Source organism: Cavia porcellus, unplaced genomic scaffold, assembly GCF_034190915.1.
Source record: "Cavia porcellus strain 051 isolate PalLab524CR breed Dunkin Hartley unplaced genomic scaffold, mCavPor4.1 scaffold_33, whole genome shotgun sequence".
Lineage (NCBI taxonomy): Eukaryota > Metazoa > Chordata > Mammalia > Rodentia > Caviidae > Cavia > Cavia porcellus.
The window spans coordinates 5235185-5262129 of NW_026947516.1; the positions used below are offsets into that span (position 1 = coordinate 5235185).

General features: G+C 40.4%; 1 protein-coding gene across 11 annotated transcripts in view; it reads left to right on the forward strand.

Annotated features, from left to right (window-relative positions):
* Positions 1-26945, forward strand: part of LOC101788124 (endogenous retrovirus group K member 7 Gag polyprotein-like) — a 128572-nt gene that overhangs the window by 70858 nt on the left and 30769 nt on the right. For 2 of the 11 annotated variants that reach the window (XM_063242715.1, XM_063242718.1), the window contains 4 exons: positions 2922-3075; positions 16360-16498; positions 17002-17137; positions 17495-17822. The exons of 2 other annotated variants lie outside the window; for them this stretch is intronic. The gene's annotated coding sequence lies outside the window, so the exon portion shown is untranslated. The remainder of the gene's footprint in view (positions 1-2921; positions 3076-16359; positions 16499-17001; positions 17138-17494; positions 17823-26945) is intronic. 7 more of the 11 variants (XM_063242716.1, XM_063242722.1, XM_063242711.1 and 4 more) reach the window with 6 other exon arrangements.

Consider the following 26945-nt stretch of genomic DNA (forward strand, 5'->3'; position numbering starts at 1 on the left):
TAGCAGAGAAATGGACCCACAGGCCATGGAACAGAGGGGTTGTCCAGAAAGCAACCCACGTGGTACAAGCCATCTGATTCTGGATGAAGGAACCAAAAATATATATTAAAGAACAGCAAGGAAAATAACCAAGACAGTGTTGTAGTTAGGGACTGTGCAGAGAACAATTAGAATTAGGACATGGAGTTTATAATATTATTTTTATAATGGTCACCAGGAGTTGACACAAGAAAATGCAAGAAATCTATCCATCACACCAGAGATATAGAATATTTAGTCAAGGGCCTAAATCCCACACCAATGTCCAAATGAGTCCAGATAAAAACCCAGAGATCATGACAATACCTCCCCCGAGTCCAACTGGAGATCCAGAGCCCGCAAGATGGATTCATGTGTCGCTTTTATGGATCCCTGCCGGGAAGGCCCAAAGGTCAGCGGTGGAAGCCAGACAGTTTATGCCAGCGGGGTGAAGGACCTGTGCTGGTGTGATGAGGGTTCTACTCTGGACCTGAGAAATTACACTCACAACAAAGATATCCTCAGCGACATGGAGGCTCTGAGCTTTGCCAATGACAAGCACAGTCAGGTACATGTCAGGAAGCCAGTGTGACAAGTTCATCCTGGAGACAAAATGGCACATATCTTCCCCTCTGAAGCCAGGAAGCAGTGCTTGATGTGAGGACCAGAGCTTCTTTAGGAGAACCTATGGCTCAAACAGCAACTCGTAGGAGAACCCACAATGGCTCAATGCAACAGTGCAATGCAATAACGCATTAATGGGGGCTGGGGATTTAGCTCAGCGGAATAAGCACCTGCCTTGCAAACAGGTGGTCATGAGTTTGATCCCCGGTACCAATAAAAAAAAAAAATGCATTAATGCCTTAACGCCTTCCTTCTCCCTCTCCACCTCTCTATGTTGGCAACTTTCCTCAGGTGGAGCATCTTCGCTCAGTGCCATGCTGATGTAATCCAGCTGGCATTACATTGACCACCAGTGCTTAGTCTATAATAGACCATGAGGAGAGACTGCTTGCTTACAGAGTGGGAGAAAATCTTTTTGGCTCCTCTTTGGAATAAAGATAGGTATATAGAATATAAAAAGATCTCGACTCTCTTGGGGGCTACTTCTGATCCAGTCACTTGGGCCCTAGGTCTCAGTGTGGTGGAACCTCCTGTGTTAACCCTTTCCCCAAAGGCAGTGATCTGTGCAAGACCCAGGTCAGTGACAGATCAGTACTGTTAACATGGGAGCTGATGGATTCTTTGTTGCAGGCAGCTGTGTGTCTTGTCGGATGTTTGGCACCATACCTGGCTTCTACCCACTAGGTGTCAGGGATGACCCTCTTCCCTGGTCCGCCATGGTGACACCTAAAACTGCCTCTGGACATTGCCTAATGAGCCTGGGACAAATTTCCTCCCATTGTTGTGGGAACACCTGCGTTAGATTAATGGCCTTTGACTCTTGTCAGGAACCTTAGTGTGGGAGAGTTAGCAAAGCATATCAGACCAAAGTACAGAAGCTACAGATAAACCAATCACACAGCACAATTTTTATTGCACAGGTAACAATTCCTCCAGGTGTTGATGTAGACAATTAACTAGGCTATTTGAACGCTATGTGATTAGATAATGAAAATTAACATGGTTCAAAATTTGCAACAATCTCTAATGTAAACTGTGGGTTTGTGTTGCATATATGTACACATCAGTCTTTTCAAAATCAGCTTAATTATGTGACATATACTAACTCTGAAAAATATTTTTAAAGAAGATAATTATATCTGAGTTATTCCTGTCTGTACTTGGCTGGCTTCCTTCTTTTCCCTCCTCTCCTCTCCCCTCCCTTCCCCTCCCCTCCCTTCCCTTCCCATCCCCCTGCCCTCCCCTCCCCCTCTCCTCTCCTCTCCTCTCCTCTCCTCTCCTCTCCTCTACCTTGCTTTCTTGCTTCTTGCTTTCTTTCTGTTCGCGGTAATAAGGATTGAACCCAGGGCATCTGCACTGAGCTATAGCTCAGTCTTTTTAAAAATTGCCTTCCTTTTCCCTTCCTTTCTCCTTCCTTCCTTCCTGCCTGCCTGTCTGCTTATTTTTTGTGGTAGCATCTTGCTAAATTACCCAGGAGGCTGGGTGTGAACTTAAGATCCTCATTCCTTAGCCTTCCGGAATGCTAGGATTTCAGGTGGAAGAGTACTTTTTTCCTTTAAAATAAGAAAAAAAAAATTCTTTGTCCTTCACCACCCATAATCAATTCAGTTTGTTTGGATAGCATTCTGGTTCTATAGATGTAATGCTCACTTATTTCCCAAGTCATCTCTTATAACTGGAAATGTACGTTTTCATTAAGGTATAAATAGTCTACTTGTAATTTTTTTCTATTTCATTCAATATGAATTTTCCTGAAGCCCCTTAAAATTGCCACTGATTCATAAGAAATTGAACCCATGCATTTGATGTTTCTTTTTTTTCTTTTTTTTTTTTTTTTTTGCTTTGAAATAGTTTGAAACTTAAGAATGCAGTAGTTCCTCTGCCCTGGAAAAAAATATGAAATTTATATGTCAGTTTTCCACAAAGAGGGACACTCTCCTCAATCATGACAATGAAGCCAGCACAGTAAGAACACAACATGTGGCAGACACTGCTGGTCAGGTTCTGACTGTGGTCCTCACAGTGTCCCTGTCGAGTAAGGGCTCAGGGCGGAATCCTGTACTGTGTTCATGCTCACCTTTTTTTGCTCTCTTTCCCTGTGAAGCTGCCCAGCCCCAGTCTTCTGTCCCTGCCTCCTGCTCCCTGGCTTTGCTGCCTGTGGGCCCCCCCATCCCACAGGAACCCCGTCAGTCTCTGCGGCCTCCATCTCTTCCTCTCCAGCGGCCAAGGGCGTCCCACAGAGCTTTCTGCCTCCTCAGACACACATGTTTCCTTGACAGGTGGCCACACTGGTCCTCCTGAGACACCCAAGCAATGCAGTCCTCTCCTTATCCAAAAGAGGAACAGCTCCAAACCTGTCTCCTCAGCCTGAGTGTAAAGGAATGTGAACCCCTCTCCCCCAAGGAGGGGGAGACAGCCCCCAAAGACATGCAGGTAAGTGCCCTTCTTGCTTGTGTACTTAAACGCATTTTCTCCTGTGTCTCCTGACTTGGGAGAAGCAGCCTATTTCTCACTTTCCTGTGCTTCTGGAAGTTGACTCTCTCAAGGGCATCTCACACAATGCTGGTTCTCTCCTCCTACCCCCGGGACTCCCTGTCACTGATCTGTGTAGATCCTGCATGCATGCGTCTTTTTTTTTTCTTCATTTTTTTTTAATTTTAAAAAGCTAAATGAAATGATAGAAATGATACAGAATTCCAAAAAAAAAAAAAATCAGGAAATTAACACTTGGTTAATATATTGCCTATTGTTATCGTGGAAGTAGTTGCTTAGATTACAAGATTTATGCGTGAAAAAATAGACTGATGGCACAAATGTTTTTTGGATGAACTAACAGAGGTCAGTAGTGTAGTGATCTATCTTGTATACACACACATACATACGTGTAATCTTTCCATTCTTGCTTTTCTCCTTTTCCATATCCCAGTAGTTCTTTCATCTTAAACCTATTTCTGCTTTACTTGTCACAATATTTATTGTACATATCGGATCTTGTTACTCTTTTTTTTTTTTTTTTTTTTTTTTTACAGTAAGGAGACAACACGACATTTACAAATGCGAGTTTGGTTTATTTCACTTAGGAGTATATCCAGAGTTCTCTCTATCCCTGTGCATAAAATTAAAATCTTATAGCTATTGCATGTGTGTGTATGTGCATGTGTATGTGTGCCTGCATGAGTGTAGAAATTTGACAAAAGTGGCCTCATGTTTAGTGCCAACTTGTTTAAGAACTTTTGACTTGAAATCCTTTTGTGTCTTTCAACCGAGCATACATTTTACGTGCACTTTGTTTAGAAAGAAAGAAAAATTCTTGTTCTTATTAGTAGCTCAGGATGTAGCAGAACATATGGAAACTGTGACTAAACTAATCATGCTAACACAGTGTCTTACTTACTTTTTACTCCTCACTGAGACAAAATACCTCATGCACCATGTTGGGAAAGGAAAGGTTTATTTCTTACAGGTTTTGGAGGTTTCAGCCCATACTCAGTGGGCTCCAAGGCAGGCGGGCATGGCGGGGCCGCAGTTCATGGTGCCTGCAAACAGCAAGGTGGAAACCTGAAGAGAGATACACCTTCTTCCTGCCATTACATCACATCCTGGCTCCACCCCTAGGTGGGTGTAGCACTCACACCCCCAATCCAAGCTCCAGACAAGGAACCAATCACAAATGCACATGCAAATGCATGAGGCCTGGGGGCCACTAACATAAACCATGACACACAGTTTCTATTACTGGGTTCAAAATTTCCTCCACGTGCTAAATTAGATATTAGATATATAATACAGATATTTTAGGTTTTGCTCAGTAGCTCCAGGTTTGCATTTCACTACAACGGTCCAGCAACCCCCTTCTTGCCCTGCATTCATAGGCACCTCCCAGTGCTCTCAGGATGGCTAGGGAGAGCGGTCTGCTCACACAGAGGCCATATTGGAGAGTGCTTTAGTGGAGTTTGCAAAATATGAGCTGTATAACTGCTCTGATCCACGCCACAGCTAATGAGGCATGTTGGGGCAAGGGTGTATTTATTTGAACCATGCATGCCAGAGTCAAAAGTTAGGAAGCATACCACCAAGAGGGAATTAACAGGGGAAAGGATTTATTTTAAGAGTGGCAAGAAGGCCTTGTGGTCATACTGTAGCTATTTGGGGGTTCACTCCAAGGCACCTTTTCCCTAAAAAGCCTGTGGGGAGCTGGGCAGAGTCAGGGGGATGTGACACAACAGGAAGCTCAGTCAGGGCTTGGATGTGACGTCAGAGAGCTTTCAGCAGGATACTGAAATCAAAGAACCACGACTGTATTCTGTCCCTTTTTGCCTGAACTCTACAGCCTAAGGAGCCAAGCATACAAAGAGAGGCGAATGAGTTTCTCTGTGACATTGTTTGTTCAGTTCTTCCTTCTTTTCCCTCTGGAACCAAAGATATTTCTGCACACTTTAACATCTGAACAGCTTCTCCCCTGTTTCTTCTCTTCTACCTCAGCTCATACCTCCTGGACCTGTGTCTGATAATTTCTTCCTTTCGGAAGGCCATACCAAATGCAAGGCAGGGGTTTCTGTGAGGCATATGGGTTGAATTCCTGTGCACTAAAGTGATGCTGGTGGCTCCCCTATGCAGTGAATGCCCAATCAAGTATGCAAATATGTGTAAATGTAAACCCAATGGGTAAAAGCACCTTTTCATACTCTGCTTGAAGCAAAGGCTGCTATAATGGTCACTAGAACTGTTGTCCTCAGTGATCCTAAACACGACAGGATTTTCCCTGCTCAGGGGGCATTTAGCAGTCAGCCTAGACATTTTTGTTTGTCACTCAGTCGGGGAGAAATGCTAGTGAGTAGCGGTTAGAGATGCTGCAGAGCAGATCCTTGCCACAAAACTTACCCAGCTCTAAAAGTCGACAGTACCAAGTTTCAGAAGCCATGTTTAGTACTATAATGTAGTCTTATGGCAGTTTTACATTGCCTGGTGAATTCATCCTGTTTCTTGAAGCCTTTCAAAAATTGATCTTCTTAATCGATTACTTAGGATGCTTTCAAGATCCAGAGGGTTTCATCTTAATCCAGACTTCTCCGTTCCGTTGTTTATTTTTACTTCCCTGATGTTCACGATTTACATCAGATGGAATGAGGAGAGATGAGTTGGATTCAAAACCTAATATAGGTCACGGAGCCGTGAGATAAAGGCTTGAACCTTAATCATTGTCAGCTGAGGTTGCAGAAGCAGCTCTTGCATTGATAGCAGGTATATTTATTTTTCTTCATCATTGTGGAACCTGTGACTGTTGAGCGGCTGCTATGCCCCACAGGTCTGTTTTCTTTCACTTTTAAAAATAAAACTGGAAGCTGATATTTCCATTTTCAGTGCTGGGCATGGCGGAGCCTTATGAACAACTTTTAAAAACCAATCTTCCTTTGAAGAGAAGGAGTTTTACACCCAAACTTCATAATGAAGAAATTCTTCAGGTAGAGTATTCTTGTGCTGTCCATTGCATTTCCTTTATAACTTATCACAATCGACTTCAGCATCTTGCACTTGCCAGATGCATTTTATGACTTGCTTTGTTAACTCAAGAGGATATCACAACTCTGCTATTTTCTGCCCAGTTATTGAAGAGATTATATACCCTACAACTATGTATTATGAATAAGGTGAGCTGTTCTGATTTTTCAGAATACTCATTTGCTACTTTTAGAAACTCAGCAATGTTTGAAAATAAACAAATAGCTGAATTTGAGGGGAAAAATTCTGGCTTAGAAATAGATCCACACTCAGATCTCAGTAGCATCATGAGAGTCCACAAATTTGAGCTGATGTATATTGCTTACTATGACAGAACGGTGATTTCTTGTGTTTGGGCTTCCCATAGTTTGCCAGCTAATGATTTGTAACTTATATGCAGGTAGCAGATACTCTCACCTTAACTGTTAGCTTCAGCAAGTTTCTCTCATGGTTTTGTTTAAATAGAGACTATGACTGGGTCTGTAAGATGTAAGGGCTCTTACAATTCTATCCTGCAGACAGAAGAAAAATCTATATGGAATGTCTGTCAAGTACATCTCACCTTGCAATTTGAGCACCTCAGACGCTGTTGTGGAGAATTTTGGTTGTAACTTGAAGATGTTTCCTGTAAAAGACTATGACTTTGGGGTGGTGCAGAGGAGGAGAAGGGTGGGACTTGAAGGAAGCTGATAGTTTTAGTGCAGTACCTGCATTGGGGTGCTGCAGGGCATGTCTTGGGCCAAGGGTAGTTGATCCTGCAATTTGAGAAGAACATTGAGATTTTTCACTCTTCCATCACAGAATTGCTGGTGCTACCATGATACCCCAAAGGCTTGCCACTGAAAAGTTAAACAGGAGCCCAGGAGGTAGGGGTGGGGTGAGCAGGATTGAAAAACCCACAAAGGGATTTTTCCTCTTCCTCTCCTTTCTTCTTCTTCTTCGTCTTCGTCTTCTTCTTCTTCTTCTTCTTCTTCTTCTTCTTCTTCTTCTTCTTCTTCTTCTTCTTCTTCTTCTTCTTCTTCCTCCTCCTCCTCCTCCTCCTCCTCCTCCTCCTCCTCCTCTTCCTGCTCCTCCTCCTCTTCTTCCTCCTCCTCCTCCTTCTTCTTCTCCTTCTCCTCCTCCTCCTCCTTTTTCATCTCCTCCTTCTCCTTCTCTTTTTTATACCAGGAATCAAACGCAGGACCTTGTACTTTGCAGGCAGGCACTGTACCACTGAACTATATCCCCAACCTGCCCAAAGGGATTTGAGTATACTATTTAGAAACTACAGGGTCCTATTTTAGCTTGCAGGCAGAGTGCTTTCAAACTACTGGGGGAAAATCCGGGGAGACACTGCTACCCACTTTTTGGCAGAGTTAGTAAAAGGACATCAGAGGAGATGGTTGAATGTTAGAGAAAGCCATGATGGGAAGATGGAGATTGAGTCTAAGTTTTTTTTTTTCTTTTTTTTTTTTTTTTTTTGCTTTCCTATTTTTAGTTCTAATCGAGAGCAGGGTTATACCTTGCTGCTAGCTACCAAGTCACTACTTTGTATCTGTCTCTATCCAGTTCATACTTTATTTCCTGAGGGCCTTAGGACCTGTTCTGCTGCCCTTGGCATGCCCAGTTTTCCCATAAAATCAGCTCCATGCTTGGCTCCCAAGTGGCCATCAATCAGAGCACCCACATGGCATCCCTGGTGCTACCTGGCTTCTGAGATGTTTATTTCTAGTACTGGCCTGAGCTTACTGGGTTGTGTCCAATCCCTGCTGGCTTTCAGCCCTGTGTCTCTCTAAGTGGATTTGTGCTATTACCAATCAGTTTCACACTCTGTGGACCTACAGCTCTGAATTTTTTTTTTAATTTAAAGATAATAAAATCAAACAGAGCAAAACCAGTCAAAACAAAGCAGCAAAGTTAGTACAGAAATTCAAAGCAGGATAGTAGGAAAATGATAATAGCTGCCATAGTATATCTTGTTATCTTAACAATAGCTATCCATTCTGTCATGTATAGCAAAATCAAACCAAAACAAAAGTGAATAAAACCAATCAAAACAGAACATTGAATAAAGCAAAACAATCAGAAAAAAACAAAACAGAGAGAACAATATTGTATTTCAAAGACAGTGTCTTAGTTGCTTTTCTCTCGTTGAGACAAAATACCTGACACTCAAAATAAGGGAAGGAAAGATTTATCTCTTACAATTTTGGAGGCTTCAGTCCATTCTCAGCTAGCTCCAAGAGGTAGGGTGGCATGGCAGGGCCGCAGTAAACAGCAAGCAAAGCAGCAAAATAGAGAGAGGCATACCTTCTTCCTTACCTTACACTGTATGCTGGCTGCATCCCTGGATGGATGTAACACTCATACCACCAATCTGAGTGCCACACAATGAACCAATCACAAATGCTAGATTTGGTCATGTCCATGATTGCATGAGGCTTGGCAGGGAGGGCTATCCTGAACATAAACCATAACAGCGATCGGAAGAAATCCCTCATGTTTGCTATAGTGTATAATATCATCCTCCCAATAGATACTCAGACTGCTGGCTCCAAGCCTGCAAAGTCAACTGAACAATACAAGCATTTAGCTGCTTTTTGTACCTCAGGTGCTATCAACTCAGCCTGTTCTCCTAGCCAGCCAGTTGCTTATAGGAGTGATAGGGCGGAGGTTGATTCTCAGCCCACGCACCGGTAGGCTCACAGAAGCCCTGACTTGTCTCTTTCTAGGCCCTGCATAGCTTGCATAGCTTATTATGAAGAGTGGTTGGTTGGCTTCTTGGTGGGCTCCTCCCAGTCACAGCACAGCTGATTCTCAGGAAGCGCAGACTTTTGTCTGCAGCTTTGAATTTTTGCATCCACCATACAGAATATAGTTTTTAGGATTTATTATATACTACCTTGTTGTGTTGTTCTTCTTTAAAAAGAGTAAAAAACAGCATTAAGAAGTGGAATTGACCTCTCAGCGTGGAGATAATTTTTTGACACATCTTACTGACATAGTTAAACTAACCAATTCTTTTGGTATAAATGCTTTCAAAAATAAAATGATTTTTGAAAAATTAACAAAAATAAAATGCAGAACCTTTTTTCTATATCACACATTAAAATAAATGAGGTTATCTGACATTAAAAAATATGTTTGTTGGCAGGAAATTGTAGCTGGAACAACAGACAGCCAGTTCATTCATTAATCTAGCCATCCATTCATTTATGCACCTAACCACACATGGGCATATGCTTGCATCCACCATGCATCCCCTCATCTATCCTTCTATCTATGCCTTCCTCCATCCATCCAACCAGCCCCTTATCCATCTTTCCATCTATCCCTTCATCCATCCATCCATCTATCCATCCATCCATCCATCCAACCAGCCCTCATCCATCCTTCCGTCTATTGCTTCATCCATCCATCTATCTATCCATCCTTCTTCCATCCATCATCCCTTCATCCATCCATCTGTCCATCCATCCTTCCATCCATCCAACCAGCCTCTTATCCATCCTTCCATCTATGCCTTCATCCATCGATCCAACCAGCCCCTTATCCATCCTTCCATCTATCCCTTAATCCATCCATCTGTCCATCCATCCTTCCATCCATCCATCATCCCTTCATCCATCCATCCATCCGTCCATCATCCATTCATCTATCCAACCAGCCCCTCATCCACCCTTCCGTCTATCCCTTCATCTGTCCTTCCTTCTTCCATCCATCATCCCTTCATCCATCCATCTATCCATCCATCCATCCTTCTTCAATCCATCCATCATCCATCTAACCAGCCCTTCATCCATCCTTCTGTCTATCCCTTCATCCATCTATCTATCCATCCTTCTTCCATCCATCATCATCCCTCCATCCATCCAATCAGACCCTCATCCATCCTTCCATCTATCCCTTCATCCATCCATCTGTCCATCCATCCTTCTTCCATCATCATCCCTTCATCCATCCATCCATCCATCCATCTCTTCATCCATGCAATCAATTGACTCTCTTATGTAGGTTAAGGTACCCACTGGGTACCATCCTTTAGTGGGTACCATCCTTTTGTCTTCTGCCTTTCTCAAGGGCTCATGACATTGTCCAAAATGCATTTTTCATCTCTTCATCCATCCACTTATCCATTATGTATCCATCTATCTACTCATTGTTTTACTCATTAATCCATTCACTCATCCATCCATCTATCCATCTACTCATCCATCTATTCACTAATCCATCTGTCCCTCCTTCCACCCAACTGTCCTTGCATTAATTAAAATTCTTAAGAGCACATGTTAATTACAAGAGTGTAGTAAGAGATGTATTTGGTTCTAGGAATGGAAAAGATGCCTTTTGAGATGAGTTGTTTTGAGGTGTCCCTCAGAGAAATTTCTACACACAGCGTGAAGAATTCCTCAGTGTAGTTATTGAGACTCACCTGTAATGCCCCAAATAAACAAGGGTTAATCCACTCACTCAGGTGAGTAGGTACCTGACCAGATGGTAACTGGGAAAGTCATAAAAAGAGCTGTTCTATGTCCTACCCTAAGAGCCTTCACTGCTAGGCAGAAAGCTAGAAAGATGTCTGCCCCAGGGTAGCTGGAGGGTCCTAAGTAACTGTTGGAATGATGTGTTAACAGGCCATAGCTGCCAAACGGGAGACCCACATAAAAGAGGAGCTCCCCTAGCCAATGCAGGATGCAAGTAATAAGGTGTTTAGCATTTGAAAGGGACTCAGTGCTCCCTGCCAGGCTGGGGAGAGCCAGGCAAGAGGGATTCCATTCTTCAGTGAAAGAAGTTATGGTAGGGAAGAGGAGGCTAGAAAGGGATGCTGTGAAACAAAACCAACCAAACCTAAGAAAGAAAGGTGTCAGAAAAATTGTAAAATTATAGGAAGATCAAGGATAACTCAGTATTTGACCTGAGTCCTAGCTTGAGGAGAAGGAAGTTTGCTAAAACAGCCCAGTCATGTATTTAACATTTAAATATTGACTGATGTTTACCGTTAAAGATTACACTTTCATGCCTGTTTCTCACATAGCTTTCTGAAAAGTTGCAGAATTCCCCATATCTTTACAAATCCAACAGGGAAGTGCCCTATTATGGAATAAGGTTTAAGCAAACTGATGCATTTTTGAAAGTTATGTTTTCAGGTAGTCTTTTTATGGATTTGGACAAATATCTGGCTCAGCAATTAGGGAACTGTCTGCTTATGTCAGTGGGTATTTGTAGGGAGTCATCTTTGTTTCTGGCAGTATGGGGGCATTGACTCAAATTCTTTGCACTGAGATACCTCCCAGATCTTACTACTACAATTATAATTATTATCATTTAGTACCTTTAGTGTCTTTCTGCCGGGGCTGGAAGTAACAATCAGGAATCCCTCCCTGTATGTTACTTGGTAGCTACTTTTACCCTAGCATTACTAAGTTTGAAGTGAAATTAGATAGTTAAACTAGCTTAATTTAGGGTAATACCATTAGCCAATACTCCATGAGTGACTGGTATGTCTCTGTGCAGAAGTGAGCAGGCATCCCTCTGAAGGTTTTAGGGGAATAAGCAAGACAAAAAGGACTGAGTTTCCACATCTCCATTCTGCCTATTTGTTCTATTCATTTCTCCTATCCCACCTCAGATGAATGTCTTTGATCGGCATCTGTCATGCTGTGGGCATTAGCAACAAAACAGCTTTTTAGAAGCGACAACCTTACTGTCTGTTTACCTAGCCTTAAATTTTCCCTCTTTCCCATCCATGGGGTGCTCACCCAATTATTTGGAAGAGACCACCATTGGCTCACTTATGGGCCATTACCCTGGGTGATGACCTTCATGTACTTAAAGAATCTATATGCTTAAAGAATAAATGAGCTTACAGAGTATATATATATATATATATATATATATATATATATATATAATGTATACTGTAATTATATATACTATAATTACATATAATTATAAAGTATACAAATGTGTCAAGTTGGAGAAATGTTCATTAACTTATTGAACTAAACTCATTCTGAAGTGTTCTAACTATTCCAGTGTTGACATTTTTACCCTGATACAACAGAAATAAAAATGATGGTGTGTTTAATATGCCTGCGTTTATTCAGGTGTTTAGTATTACCTTTCGTTTCGTGGCATTTGGGATTTTTATACTCATCATTACAGTAGGAAATTTCAAGGGAATCATTTTATGGTATATATTTTACTTCTGACTCATAATTTGGCTTCTATTTGCCTTTAACGTGGGGAATTAGCTACATTTTCAAACCTCTCTTTTATTCTAATTGTTTTTGGCTTCAATCATTCATAGGAGAGCCAAGTAGCGTAAAAAGTAAGTTTAAAAAAAAATCAGAAACCATTGGATTAGCTAAATGTTTTCCCCTTTGTGTAGCTGGGGAACAGTCTATATTTTGCCATAATTTGAAACCAAATTCTAATGTCCTGTGCTACATCTCTTTTTTCATCACCTAAGTATTTGACATTGTTCATGTACATTGAAAGAGAGAGCAATATTTGCGTTATAAAATTGGAGTTGTTTCCTACATTTTCAAAGCCCTGTAACAGCAAGTTAAGGAACTGTAAAGTTGCAAAGTCATAATGTGTCAGTTTTCTGGTACGGTGAAGTAAATACCTGCTGTAATCAACTTAGAAAGAGCCAAGGTTTATTTTGGCTTACGCTGTCAGCTTTCTGTGCATAGCTGTTAGCCCTGATTCTTTGGGCCCATGACACACAATACAAGGCAGGGATCTCATGAAATAGCAACTTATGCTGTCGTAGCTAAAAGCAACGAAAAAGAAGCGCTGGGGTTGAGGTCACCCCACAGTAGACTAATTTCCTTCTACTCACCTGCATGGTCCTTAAAGGTTCTACCAGCTCCCAGTAGCACCAGGGGATAGCTTTTAAAAATGGTGGCTATTTAGGATAAAAGTGAAGCACATAAATTCACTTGGTCCGTTAAGCAATAATATTTGTTTGTGCAGGGATTAAAATGCAAGGGATAGGGGATCATGAAAAGAGAGAAAGAGACAACGGTGTAAAAGTCTGATTTTGAATTTTCAGAAATTTGGATTTTATGAGAGAAAAGACTGCAGAGTATCATATTTTAACAGGACTTGGTTTTTGCAACTCAAGCATTCACCTGATACACAGATCCTCTGATTAAAAGCTCTGTGCAATCCTTCCTTCAATATTGGAGAAGCCAAGGGGAAGCAGTCACATCTATGGATAACTTCCTGTTCTTCTGTTAAGAAACAAGTGTTTCTCTCCAATTTCTTTCCTTGTTCCCTGTGCTGTCCTCAGCAATACTGAACAGTTACAAAAGCTAAGGGAACAAATAGTGATACTTCAGGATTGTCATCGTGTCTTTTCTCTAGGTCTTTGCTCCTTTTTTGCAAATTCCCCTTACAGAGGGCTTCTCATGCGCTGTTAGTTTATGCCTCTTGAGCATCTGTCTGACTTGTGAATACCCATGGAGAACTGCTTAGAATGGAGTCCAACTCCCCAGGAGTCATCTCAAGAGTTACAGGGTTCCACATACATACTTTTCCCCAGATGTTCATGGTTCCAATAAGGAATGAGAATTGCATTAACTTTCAGGACAGTAATGGGGCTGTGGATTTATATTGAGCTTATACTGTGCAATTCTTTAAGGTAATTGTCAATGCTACTCTCTTATGTATAGTATCTGTGGCTTTTTCTTATCTCAAACAATATTTTGCCTGTATGTTAAAAATTAACTGCAAGGGAAATAAAAAGTATGAAAATCAAGTAAAAAATAACAAGTGATATGAAAAATAGGATGTTACTATAGGATTGGGTATAGACTTTTTTCCCATTTATTTTTATTTTAAGCTTCTGTTAATATTGATGCAGTTTTTATTCCCTTGAATTAAAAGACAGCAAAATTGGTCATAAGACCTTGTCCCAAACTGTTGAGATTCAGCATCTCTTTCTTAACCTATTGAGTTTTTTCCCCCCGATCTTGCCTTTTGGGACACCCTTGTCATCAGCTGTGTTTTCTCCTTGTGTATAAACCTGTTGGCAGGGGAAGCCACAGATCACTCAATCACCATTCTTGGTCTCATGGCTACATTGCTAAAATTAGAACCATCTACCCCTTGAAATTAGTGGTTAGGATTTATATCTAAAGTGCTCCTTGAAACACTTATGTTTGGAGATAGGACTTTGTCAGGGAAGACAGGTCACTGGGGTGACCTAGAAGGATGTATATCCTGTCCCTGGCTCTTCCCTTCTCTCTCTGCTTCCTGGCTGCCATGGAGCTAGCAGCTTTCTTCTGCCAAGCCCTTCACCATACTGCTTTCATCTTGGAGCAAGCTGACTACGAAACCTACTTAGCCAAATAAGCCCATCCTCATTTAAGTTTGTAGGTGCAAAGAATTTTATTTTGCCCTAGAGAGGAGAAAGATGACTAAAACCGAAAATTAGTACTGGAGTATTGGGATCATTTCTATAACTGTATACTTGACAGTGTGATTTAGAAATGGTGAAACTGGTTTGTAGGAGGTGTTTGGAAAACTTTGCAGGTGCGGGCTAGAGATGTCTTAAACAGAGCTTAGTGAATGACTCCTATCGAAGCTCGGGGTCTAAAATGCTAGTAGGAATTCAGACAGTAAATGCCAGACTTGGAGATTTCAGTTGGGAGTGAGGACTCCATTAGCAGTTGAACTGCTTGCCATGTGTGTTACACATTGGTAGAAAATTGGACTAGACTTTATGTCCTGAGATTTTGCAGGAGACAGATTAAGAGCAGTGGGTAATTGATCAGAGGCAGAGGAAACTTTAAGACAGCCCAGTATACAAGCTGTGGCATGGGTACTGCAGGCTCCTTTTCAATAGATTCATAGTGACAACCAGAGATAAAGGCAGAAGAGAAATTTTTGAAAAGCAAATATTTTGGCCCAAAATAAACAACATTCATAAAGTTGATATCAAAAGATATGTGGCTGCTGAAGCAATTAGCATCATTAAGAAGAAATCAAGTAGTTTATATAGTGACATGGTACCTTGAGAGCCTCTCAGAAATCAACAAAATCCTATCCATGGCAGGCTCAGGGGTATGAAAATGCAATCTTTTCATTTGAGAAGTGAGCTTCTGCAGCCCTTGGTCAAAAGAGAATACTTAGGTAATGAGTTCCTTGAGCTTCATGTCCTTGAGCTCAGCTATCTCTGGAAGGCTGTATCCTTGTTACTGGCTCTTCCCTTCTCACCCTGCTTCCTGGATTCCAAGAAGCAAGCAGTTTCCTTCTCTATACCCTTCTACCATGCTGTATCTGTTCAGGTGTGCTTGTGCTAATGGCAGGCTTTGACATCATTTGAATTTTCAGCATCGCATGGAGAATAGAAGGGCATAGGTCCATGGAGGCTTCCATCCATGTTAGAGGAAGGTATGCGAGGCCAAGCAGGGTGCCCTTAAAAACATGATGTGTGAACCTGTGAGAGTTAATCTGAAAGTGTAGTAGAAACTCCCAGAAGTTAGACATGCCAGGAATGTAGAAAGTCTGCTGATGACAGCTTTAGCTAGAAAACGAATCCAGCTGGTAGTCAGGGGTTGTGCAGAGAACAATAGAATAAGAACATGGAGTTTATAATATTACTTTTATGGTGGTCACCGGGGGTTAACACAAGTAACTGCAGGAAATCTGTCTGCACCACCAAAGACATAGAATATTTAGTCAAGGGCCTAAATCCCACAGCAGTGTCCCATATGAGTCCAGATGAAGACCCAGAGCTCATGACAATGCCTCCCACGAGTCCAACTGGAGGTCCAGAGCCCACAAGAAGGACTCACGCCAGTCTGTTTTATGGATCTGTGCCGGGAAGGCCCAAAGGTCAGCAGTGGAAGCCAGAAAGTCCATGCCAGCAGGGTGAAGGAGGTGTGCTGGTGGGATGCGTGTTCTATGCTGGAGCCAAGAAGCCACACTCATACCAAACCTGCACTGTCCTTAAAAGCACCATAGCCATCATCAGTGACACCAAGGCCCCGAGCTCGTCTGACAGCAAGCACAGTTGGGTACATGCCAGGAAGCCAGTATGAGGAGTTCATCATAGAGATCTTGAAGCACACCTCTACCCCTCCAGAGCCAGGAAGCAATGTTCAATGTAAGGACCAGAGCTTCTCCAGGAGAACCAAGGGCTCAAACAGCAACATGTAGGAGAACCCAAAATGCCTCAATGCTTCAATGCAATAATGCATTAACGCCTTCCTTCTCCTTCTCCAGAGAAGACGGGTTACTGAGACATGACCTAGAAGGCTGCATCCTTGTCCCTGGCTCTTCCCTTCTCATGCTGCTTCCTGGATTCCATGACACAAACAGCTTTCCTTCACTGTATCCTTCTACCATGCTGTTTCTGCTCAGAGTAAGTCTCCCATGGACTGAATCCCTGATAATGCATCCAAATAAAACTCATTTTCTTTAATTTGCAGGTATTTTGTCTACACGTATTATCTCATTTTCCATAGAAAATTTGTTTATACTATCACACATAATAATATCCAATAAGATATAACAGGATAGAACCAAAGGCAACAGAAAAACAAAAGCATAGTAGGACTTCAGAATAAGATGATGCTAAATCAGCTCTGGCTATTGTAATGTCTTCTTTTCTTTAAAATAGCTGTTTATAGAATCACAGATAATAAAATCAAACAAACTAGGATAAAACCATTCCAACTAGTGAATGCAGATATTATAAGGGTTCAGAGCAATGTAATGGGAATCATGATTACTATAAACTCTTATGTACTCTTACCATTTCTTACATGAGGGAGACTACTCAGTATTTATACATGTGAGTTTGATTTATTTCACTAATGAGTATGGTGCCAAGGTTTCAACTTACTGATACATTCATTTTAACAGGAAATATCTAACAACTTTAAGGTGGTCTTTGTGTGAGTCCAATGGAGACATTTACAGAGGCAGCTATATGCAGTGCAATGTCAAAGTAAGGCCAAGTACGAAATTTAAATTGCCCATGGATCTTCTTGTTTCCAAGGTAATATACTAGAGCAGTTGTCCTCATTAAGACTTAAATGGAAAGGTCATGCAGTGACTTACTGCTTTCATGTTTATTTCTGCAAGGGGTAATACATTAAGGCTTGTCATTCTAACCTTGATGGAACTTTCTATCAGCTGATACAGGCACTTGACATTAACCAAAAGAAGACTCATAAAAATCGTTTCAAAATGTTCTGTTCTGATTACACCAACATAGAAAGAAAGATGTCCTTGGTTCTCCTGCAGGTTAATATTTATAGATTGAACAAAACCTTTAATCATAAATAGAAAACATGTGCCCTATCTAGGGGATAATTAAACATGAAAATAGTACATTAGGAAACTTTTGTTTCAGGTGAGAAAATCCAACTCCAGTCTCCTCGAGAAAGAAAAAAGAAGCAATTGATTCCCAAGATTAGGAGAATCATGGACAGAAGCAAGAATCTGAGGATGGCCTAGGAAAAAGTTTGCTTTTAAAGGAGCCATGTGGACTCCCTATGTTAACGTCTTTGTTGTTTATGTACATTGCAGCCTATGTGTTCCTGAATACTCTGCAGTTATGTCCCCCCAAATGATCAACACTTCCAACCTAACCACCCACCCCTTCCTTGGTGGGAATCGCTTCATTGATCATTAACCAGAGATATTGTAATGCAGTCCATCACCCTTGGAATGCTCACATGGTGAGTATGTGGCTAGCTGTGTTAATGGAACTTCATTATTGGAAAGAAAAAAAAATGAAATAATTAAAATGGCATGGATCTAGAGCAATGAAATGCTTAACATTCCATCAGTGCAAAAGCCACAACAGAAACTAAATTGGATCTGTCAGGGTGACGTGCACATAGTGAGAGCCGCATTTAACTAGTTTGCCTTGCATGCATTAGGAAAACATGATTTGTTTATTAAGGATTAATTTGACATTTGTTTAATAAGAATTAATTTGCCCTGTGCAATAAGTTCCCCACTATTTTCACATTCAAACTGTTTTCTTATAATTAAGCTAAAAATAAGTAAAACCTTTCCAGACATTTGAAACACTGTTTTAAGACACACAGCACATTGTTTTAAGACTGTTTTAAGACACACAGCACACAGGCCCATGTATTTCAGGTATCTTTAGAATTTAAGGCTGTTCTCATTTAATATTCTATAACATTTATTTTAGCCATTCCTACATTTATTTAGCTATGGACTCTAAATTTGAGAGATGGTAGTAGCTGTTACTGGTTGTATTTTTGGTGCACATTTTCTGGACAGATCCTTCCATGTGTATCGTTCCATGGGTAAATGATAAATCTGTAGTTGAATGTATGTAACTTAACTATAATGCCCTTAAGAAACCATTCTCAGGAACAAAGCAGGGCTGTTGATACTATCTGGTTTGGTTTCAGTAACTATCCCTCAGAGCCCTGTGTGGTAAAGGGTTGGTCAGCAGTATGTAGCTCCATTGGGAAGTGCTTGATCCTTTAAGAGTTGGGCCCTGGTACAAAAACTTAAGATCACTGGGAGGGTGAGTTTGAAGAGGATATTGGGGCCCTGGCTCCTCACTTCCTGTGTTTTACTTCCTGGTTGCCATGAGGGGAGCAGCTTTGCTTTTCCCCATGCTCTCTACTGTGATGTTCTGACTTGCCACAGACCCAAAAGAAAAGAAGCACTGGACTGAAATCTCTGAAACCATGAGCCAAATTAAAGCTGTTCCTCTTCTTACATGGAATCTTCTTCCAAAGATTCTTAGGTCTTTGTTACAGAAACAGGCAGGTGACTGACAATGTATATTCTAGTTCATGAAGACAGACATATGTTCACAGTCAATGCAGCAGTTTTAAAATAAACCTATATACTATCAAGGGTCTATTTCATAAGGTCACCTTCAGCAGTACACTATTGTATTCAGTCTTTTTAGCAAAACACAAAGGTGTTGTCTTTAGTCAGTGTAACACTATTGTATTCAGTCCTTTTAGCACAACACAAAGGTGTTGTCTTTAGTCAGTGTATCACAGAGAATCTACATGTCTGCGTAAATATGTTTCACCTTCATGATAGGATAAGGACAACATGTTTTGGCTGTGTCTCTAGTTGACCTCAAGCTTTACATTAGGTTATCTCATTAATTTGCCCCCATTTCTCTCTTTCTCTTCATGTTTTTGAGAGTTGGGGAATCATCTAATGCAAGAGGTGAAACATTAAGACATGTAAAGAAAGTGTGGTTTGGTGAGGGTAAGGACCAGTTCAGCATATGTGTAGCCTGAGTCTCCTAGCCAATCTCCAAATCTGCTCTGGTTCACCTCCCCAGCACTCTCCCCTGGAGGAGAAGCAGGCAGCACAAACCCAGGTATCTGAGATGATAATCTACTTTTGAATTACAAACCTACCTGTGGCTTTTCCGCAAAGGTTCACTCTTCTTTTCCTGGGCATTTGGGCATCTGAAGCCTACAAATGGACAGCAAACTCACTTCAGGATTCTTCTATTTCACTATAACCAGGTTGCAGAATGTATATGGGTTCCACCAGTCAGTGTTTTCTGAGTCTCAGGTAGAAAAGGAATTTGGGGCTCAATCTTCTGAACACATTAAAGCATCTTCCCTGGACTCCAGCGCCCCAAATGAAGACCTTTATAAGAATTAACTGGAAGACTACAGAAGAGGCTCCCCTATCAAAATATTAAAACAAATTCATGACTGCATTCCTAGGGAGGATAATCGAGACCACTGCTACCATCAAAGCATGAAAATACCAAACGCCTTGTTTTCCGTCACAGTCCCACCTGACCCATCTGAGACGTATCATTGATGATGTAGATTTGCAAACTGAACACTGCTGATTCTCTTTGCAGCTTTGATGTGGACGTGATCTTTTTACGTTATCAAATATCATAGTCTGGCACCATGCATTTATTTAAAGACCTGCCCTTTTTTTAAATCAGCATTTATTTTCTCCATGGCTGTTCTTTAAATATAGGTTTGTTCATATAAATGTGAGTTTTGCCAAACGTATGGACATCCAGGGAGACCCTCCACTGTCCTAATAACTACTGTGTTGCTGGTGCATGATCATAGATCTTGGTCTGTGCTAGCGTGAAGATGTGCTTTGAGCAAGCAGCCAGATGCACTGTGTTTTCTCTTCCTTCATGCAAGATAAAGCATTGCTCAGAAGTGAAGCTGTGGATTTAACCAAGCGTTGTTAAACCATGTGTTGAGGGCAGCAAGAGCTATTCTTCCACTATGACATCTATCCCTCTCCAGGTCACTCAGTGAGAAAAAGAAAAAACAATAGTTATGTACTATTTGGATCATTGTGTTTTTGGATCTTTTGCAACATCACCTGCATGTGCTGTGTAGTCAGTACGCTATGTGACTGGCTGTGTTCCTAAGTCCAGCATTTCACATTGAGTAGTCCATGACAAGTGATAGTTAATCTTCACTGCCAAGAGGAGTGGCTTGGGAGATGCATAGGAAATCAGGAAAGTACACTTTCAGGCGTGTCCTGGAAGGTCAAGGGCATATGACCATGTGGACAATATCTAGCCATGTCCTCTCCAGCTTTTTCTAACCCTCTCTTCTTCCTGGCTGAAATGAAGTGAGTAGCTTCCCTCACTATTGCCCTTCTGCCATTTTGTTTCTGCTTTGGAGCCCAGTGGCCATGGACTGAAAACTGAAATGTTGAGCCCAACTAATTCTTTTCTCATTCAAATGAAGGTGTTAGATATTTTGTCCCAGCCACAGAGAACCTGACCAATGCAATGTTCAATCCGGGATGCTGTATCTTTTGGATGACTCTAAGTCCTTGCTTTTTGTGAATGCTGGAATTTCTTGTTCCCTCAGTGTTCTACACCATTTCAGTTCCCCCCTTCCTAACTTCCTAACTGATGGCTCATGCATCACGTGGATAGGCATAGAAGCTCAGATTATTTAGACATTCTCAAATAGTTTTGTATTCCCATTAAATGGAAACTCTTAAAAAGTAAATGTACAGTGGAGAGTCCAGTCAATACTCCATCATCCAAGTATCAAGTTCAGCACAAGCATTGATAAGTTATGGGAACATTGTGGACACCTAGTATGACATAGTGAGAAAGGCATTTACATCTGTATGTTCCTTCCATGTATCCATTTCCATCTCAGCAGGCCAGTCATGAGAACAACACAGGGAAAACCCGGAAGGAAGGACATTCTACTGGCTGGTAGAACTCAAGGCATCAAATAGCCATGGAAGGTCCAAGAAGCTGTGCTAGTCTAAAGAAGACTTTAGAAAAATGTAACATGATGTGCCAGCTGAATAGATGTAAGTTAGTCCAAATAAAGTTTGACTTTAATTAGCTGTAATGTAGCAGTATTGGTTCCTTACTTGTGAGTAGTATAAGATGTAAAACTAGGACTCATGTATGTGTCTTTGTGTGTGTTTGTGACAGAGAGAGACACACACACATAGGACTGTAATATTTTTGAAAATCTTCTGTAAATGTGAAACTGTTCTCTATCAAATGAGTTATTGAACTGAAGCACACTATGAAATACTTTTAAATGTCTTTACTCAATATCTTTCCCTGTCTCTTTTCTCTCTCTCTCTCTGTCTCTCTGTCTCTCTGTCTCTCTGTCTCTCTCTCTCTCTCTCTCTCTCTCTCTCTCTCTCTCTCTCTCTCAAGATAACTTTCTCAAATTACTATAAATTTGGGCGGAAGATGAAGTAATGGAGAATGCTGAACTATGGAGCCCTAGCTATGAAAAGGAAGTTTTAAAAGTCATTATTAATGTGGGTAAACAGGAATCAGGGATAGAAAAATCTGGAAGCAGAGTAGATAATAGTACTGTTACATATTCCAAGAAGTCAGACATCAATGCAATCAATGAAAATTTTTAAGGTTGTAATAACACATAAGAAAATATTGCCCTGCTTGCAGATAAAAATCCAGTCTTGTGGCAAAAATTTCCAAAGTTTGTCTATGGAAGAAAGGTAGGGTGATGGAAGTCTGTTTTATGCACTGAAATATGGGCTCTGGACAGACTCAGAAAGCATATAGGAAATGCAAAATATAGGAAATCTCCCAGAAAGATTCAAATACTGCAAGGAGTTGCTCTCTCTGTATTTTGTACTTTTTCCTCTCTGATTATTGATTTGATATATTGGCCACTTCTTATACGAAGAAAACACAATCAGAAAGGCCAGGCACCCACAGATTTGCCAGGAAAAAGGAGTGTTGGGGCGCTTTGTAGGAGCAGTGAAATGGCTCAGCTCAAGGGGGAGGAGCTACAGGGCAGTGCCTCAGTCACATACTCCCTGGAACCTCAGGTGTACACTGCGCATCTCAGGGGTTCAACTTTCTCATCTGTAAAATAGAGTCCACATCTGCAAGAATCGTGATAAGGACACAACCCAACAAATATAAACATGATCAGCCAAAATTTAGCACCTCAGTCAATCCAGCATGGCACTTTTGATGAGAAGATGTCACAGAAAACACGGGATGGAGAAATCAAAGGCATTGGCTTGATCACTGAAGCAATATGATAGGAGATGGTGGCTGTAGGTGAGGACCTGAAGCGCTATGGGACTGGGGTGTGGAGATCCTACAAGATAAATCTATGGGAAAGAGAACATTTGTGGCTGGAGAGAGAAATATTTGATGCTAAGATGTCTGAGATGAAGACTTCTCAGATGATGATGAGAACAAGCAGAAAAAGGAGCAAAGCTGGAGCAAGCAGTGTTTGGAGATACCTGGTAAGTAGATAGTCAACACAAGGAAAATATATAGGAATAAAGGAAAAGTTGAAAGAAACAGGGAGATGGAAAAGTAAACAGGCATTGAATGTACAAACCAGCACTGAAGTGGATAAGACAAGAGAGTTTAGCCACTGTGGCTGAAAAGGAGAAACAATACCATGATATACTAGCACTGGAATCGATCTGATGTTACCCTATTTTAAGGATATTTGAAGGAAATTAAATTTACTTCATGTAGCAATCTATCAAAGTAAGTTACGTCTTCTAAATGGGTTTGTTCCAGATTGTCATCCAAAGAGGATGGAAAGAGACAGTCTTAGCATATGGCTTTATGTGTGGTTCTGGGATTTTACATGCTGATAAATAACATGAAAAAATGTGGATTTCTAAGCGCTGATATATTGCATTTCAAGTTCAGTGAGCTAATTTTGCCTTGGCTATTTGATTATGACTTTATACACCACTGGGATTCATAGGGTTCTTCTACATCTGCACCAACTTTCTTATTAAGAAAGATACCAACCATGAGAGTAACAGCAGGTTCTCTAGAGACAAGGTGTGGCTACTTGAAAAAAAAAAAAAACAAAAAAAGATTATCATTGAATTGTGTGGGTCTATGTGTTATAACTTGTGGTGTATCCTTTTGCGTTTTAAAATGAATGTTTCAAATCTTTTGTTAACTGATGGCTTCAATATCATCACATCATTAGGACATTTTTAAAGTCTCCCCCTGTATTCTCACTTTTAGCTAATGATGAATGACACTCCAGAACTATGATTTTATTTATGCTCATCTCATTGTAGATGACAGCCGTATTTCTTTGTTGAAGGACATGTGTGTCAAGAGTTAGAAGGATAACAAAATAACTGATGTGATTGGCTCAAAATTGAAAATGAGCTATTATTATTATTATTACGTGGTCTAGATGTGACTTTCAAGAAATTAATATATACATATATATGTATGTATAATCACAGTTTGCAAAGCTACCATACAATATAATTGATTCAAGATTATGCCTTTGAACATTTATCTCCTGCTAATTGAGGAATTTTAAAAACCCTAGCATAGTAATTCTGTTTTCCAAGTAAACAGAGTATAGTCGCGGAAAATGCAATCATCACTCTTCCTTTAGAAAGCTAGTTTATTTTTGAAAGGTTTCAAAGCCATTACTGTGTTTTCTTCAAATAGGGAAACAAATGGTGCTCTGGATTGCTGAGAGCTTCAAATTTGAAAGCATACATGTGAAGCTTTTTTTTTTTTTTTTTTTTTTTCTTCGCAGGTCAGAGGATGAGACAGGGAAACCTTGAGTATTTGGAAAATACTTACCTTATGTCTGTCAGGTGCTTAGAGGCAAGGCAGTCTGTTAAAGGGTATGAAGACTTCTGATTATTTTTCAATGGTGCTATTCCAGGGTGTCGATAAACATCCTGTGACTTGGAAATCCGCAGAGTTACTAAAGAAATCTGGCCGTCAACCATCTGCTACTTCTGTATTGACTCCAGGTCTATTTCAAGACAAGCCATTTGCTTTCTGGCATGATGTTCATTCCTCTTTGGTGAAGCAAAGAAGGTGGAGGGTGATAAATTTCAGAGTTACTGATAGGAATAATGAGATGGATAATACTAAGTCGACTGAAAGTATAATAGCAATTGCTTGATTCAGCAGCATATCAGCCATGCTATGGTGTTATGCTTTGGGCAGAGGAAATTGACTTAGTTAAAATGAATGTTTCTACCTACATCAAGACTGTCATACTTTTCAACTAGGGATCCTCACAGTGTGATTCATGGACCAGCAACATCAGCATCAACTGTCCACTATAAAATCCAGATATAGGTCCAATATAGGTCTCAGTTAAGGCCTTTTGAATTTATTAGCGGGGTCTAGCAATATGCATCAATGAATCTCCAAGGATCTTGATGCATGGTTGCATTTGAAATTACCATTTATAAATTAGAGGTTCATAAACATTTTCCTGTAAAGGGGCAAATATTAGATAGGATTGACTTTTATAGGCAATGTGGTCTCCGTGAGCAGCCATAGACAATACATGCATCAATCTCTGTGGAACTGGACATGACCGTTCTCCACCAAAACTTCTGTTTCTGAGAAAAGCAACTGGATTTGATTAGCGTGCTGATCCTCACCTAATACCTTTCTCACTCATTACACACCAGCTGAGCTAGCTTCTATGAATTGACTCAGAGTGATTGAGATAGATACATACATAGACATAGATATGCTATCCATTCAAAATACAGATCCTCCTGAGCACAGATTGAAAATATGAATTTTCATTGTTTGAATTTGTGAGACTATGATGTGTTCATAGAAACATGCTTATGATAAAACTAATTTGGGGAAGATATATGTTCACTTCCATAAAATGTTAACATCCACTTTGGCCAGCCTTCCTGATTCATAAAGGATGAAATTTTTATTACGTATTTTAGAACTTTTTATTTTATATCATAATGCTGCACTACGCTAAATGAATTTTGTCCTGACCACAGTGCTGATAAATAGATATGGTCAATCACTTAAGGATTCTGGCTTTTGAAACCCCATTGACAGAAAGTGCCCATCCTTAGAGATGTTCCTGATCACAGCAATTTGAACTTAGAGAACGTCTGATCAGTTTCAGTTTGAGTTGATTGTGTAACCCCACCTGAACCACTTTGTGATGTTTCCTGTTGCAGTCTTGTGTTTTATACCATGTCATTTCCTTTTAGTGTTAAACATAGGCCCGCATGTTTGTTTTTTTTTTTTTTTTTTTTTTCTCTCAACTGCTCCATTTAGGGATGTTATGAACTGGTGCCCTAGGTAGATTTTTTTCCCACTTTCAAGTCTATGTGCATACGCTTATTCCTAACCCTCATCAGTAGAAACAGAGGAACACAAAGGAACATCAAGCAAAATCTAATTGACTCAAAGTGGTTTCAAGTTGTTTTCTTGGTAAGCTTCAGAATGCAGTTTGATGCAATTTTCTTGCTTTTGTTGCCAGGACAGTTTGGCCCAATTATGTGCACTCAGACATTTTTCTTTGAGCTGAAAGCTCATTGTGTCCCAACAAAGAAACACTAAGGTTAAAAAATCACATTTATGGTTTGTAGACACTTTTTAGTACAAACAGCATTCTTTAATGTGGCTAATTCCCTTTTAAAAAAATCTATACACATGATTTAATAACATACCACATGTGAATTTTGACACTATTTAGTAAATATTTGCATATGTAATATCTGGCAAGTATGAACTATTTTGTATTCCTTTCTAGTTCTTAAAATTGAAGTCAGTAGGAAACACTTTAAGACAGCAATAAAATTTATTAATAAAAGAAAGGCAAGAGTTGGGGAGAGAGCCAGGCCTCACCAGGAGATCCCCGCCTGGCAAGCTGTGCCATTTGTGGGCTGCCGACAGGGTGGGAATGGCCAGACCCAAGCCTCTCTGTATGCGTCAGCACCACTAGTGGACTTCAGAGGGAGAGAACAAGGCTCACCAGGAAACGACTCCCTCCTGGAAACCATATGATTTTCATTGTTTTGTTGGGTTGGGTTTTATTCTCTTTTGTTTTGTTTATGTTAAATCTGATAGTAGGAGCAGCTATCAAATTTAAAAGATAGTAAAACATCATGGTAGCCATTTTGGATTTACTGTTGACTTGTTTTGAAGTCCTTTACTACATTCATTGATTTGTTTTTATTGTTTCTATTCTATTGTGTTCTGTTCGATTTTTCCTATGTCTGAAGTTATCTGCAGCTATTTTGAAAACAAGAAGAGGCGTTACAGTAACGATTGTTGTTTTCCTGTTGTTTTGAATTCCTGTGTCACTTATACTGCTGTTGTGCATTCTCCCAGTATTCTGGTACATTTGTCTATTTTTACTTTTATTAATTTTTTGCATCAGGACCATGCAGTTGCATGCATATAGATTTAAATTGATCATATCTACTTGGAACCTGACATATGTTCCAATATGTTTTTACTGTGGAAAAATGATTTAATGTAATGTTAATCTGATGTAGATGCAGTTAGGCCACTATCCCTTCGGTTAATAAATAATTAGGGTTTGGTTTCCCTT